General features: G+C 61.3%; 1 protein-coding gene across 2 annotated transcripts in view; it reads right to left on the reverse strand.

The window, feature by feature from the left end:
• VAPA (VAMP associated protein A) overlaps positions 1-1620 on the reverse strand; it is a 47146-nt gene that overhangs the window by 11458 nt on the left and 34068 nt on the right. The window lies entirely within an intron of this gene.

The raw sequence follows: 1620 nt of genomic DNA on the forward strand, positions 1-1620 counted from the left end.
CCCCCCCACTGGCTCCCTGGCCTTGCTGATGTCCCTCTCTCCCCACCTCCTGCAGCTGTGCTCATGCCCGCTGCCCCCATCCCTTCCCCCGCACAGTTGGATCGCTGCTGAGCTGCCCCCTACTTCTTTAACAGCAGTCATCACCAGGGATCCTAGTTTTCCCTGATAAAAAATCTCAAATTCTCTGATAAAATCTGCAAAATCCATGATTAAAATTAAAGCCCTCCCAGTCTCCCCCACAACTAGTGCCCCTCATTCTTCACAACCTCCCATGCTCATGCCCTTCACTCTACCCCACAGCCCACCCGCCATCCTCATGCCCCTCACTCCCTCCACAGAAGCCCCCAAACCCAACTGGTGCCTCTCACTCCCCACAGCCCCCCCAGGCATGCTTGTGCCCCTTGCTACCCACCAACAGCCCCTGCCCCCCAGTTCTGCCAGAGGGGGCCCACAGCTGCCAAGGTTATAGGGAGCCAGGTCTACAGCTCCCTGCCCCTGGCAGAAGGCAGCAGCTGCTGCAGCAGGAGTAGTAGAGCCTGCTCCCCCACTGCTGCTGCTTTCTGCAGGCTTAGGCAGGGGCGAGGCTGGCTCCCAATGGCAGTGCACACTCCCAGGGAGCAGGGGGGACCTGCGCCCCCCAGACCTGTGCAGAGAGCAGGGGCAGAATGAGTATGTACTGCAGATTTGTGCTCCCCAACCTGCTGCCTTCCCTGGGGCCTCCGCAGCACAGCATGTGTGACCCAGCACAGCAGGGAACAGAGGGGACGCGCAGGAAAGCTGCTTGCCTCTGCAACCACCGCAAGGCCCTGACAACACTTCCCCTGCAGGCAGGAGCAACAGTGAGGGGCACAACCTGCACTGCTACCCACACTACCCCCCTGCACACAGGGGAGGTGTGGCCAGGGCAGCACGGAGCTTGCAGCAGAAAGCAGTTTTCCTGCATGATCCCACTATGCTCCGCCACACCAGGTTGCACACAGCGCACTGTGGAGGCCCCAGGGGAGGGCACTAGGGTGGGGAGCGCGAGTTTGCAGCACACACCTGTCCTGCCCCATGCACTGATCTGGGGTCTGCAGGTCCTCCCTGCCCCCACCCCCAGGACTGCATGGAGCCAGCCCCACTCCCCACCCCCAAGAAAAGCCCGGCCAACAATGTGTGGACTGGGAGCCAAGTGCTATCAGCCAAGCAGATTCCGTGTCTCTGTGTGGCTTCCCACACTCTTGAGGGAAGCCACACAGAGGTGCAAAGCCAGCCCAGCCCACAGCACATGGACCGGGAGCAACGCGCTATCGGCCTGAGCGGGCTCCACAATTCCATGTGTGGCTTACCCACAGGGCCAACAGCACGGTGCTCTGGATTCATGTGCCACCGGCCATGTGGGCGCTCCATGTGTGGCTTCCCCCAACACCTCCCCACACCCTCAGCCACATACCAACACTCTGCCCCACACGTGTCCCGCCAACTTCCTCCAGTCACCTACACCTGCGACCCAGGCCCCCATGTCTTTATCTACAACCCCCCAGCACCCTGCAAGCCCCACTTACCTCACAGGCTGCAGGAACCAGCAGTGAGCCTGAGTTAAGCCCTGGGTAAGTGCATGCCTTAGGCCCTGCCCTTTCC

Source organism: Crocodylus porosus, unplaced genomic scaffold, assembly GCF_001723895.1.
Source record: "Crocodylus porosus isolate Cpor-Errol unplaced genomic scaffold, CroPor_comp1, whole genome shotgun sequence".
NCBI lineage: Eukaryota > Metazoa > Chordata > Crocodylia > Crocodylidae > Crocodylus > Crocodylus porosus.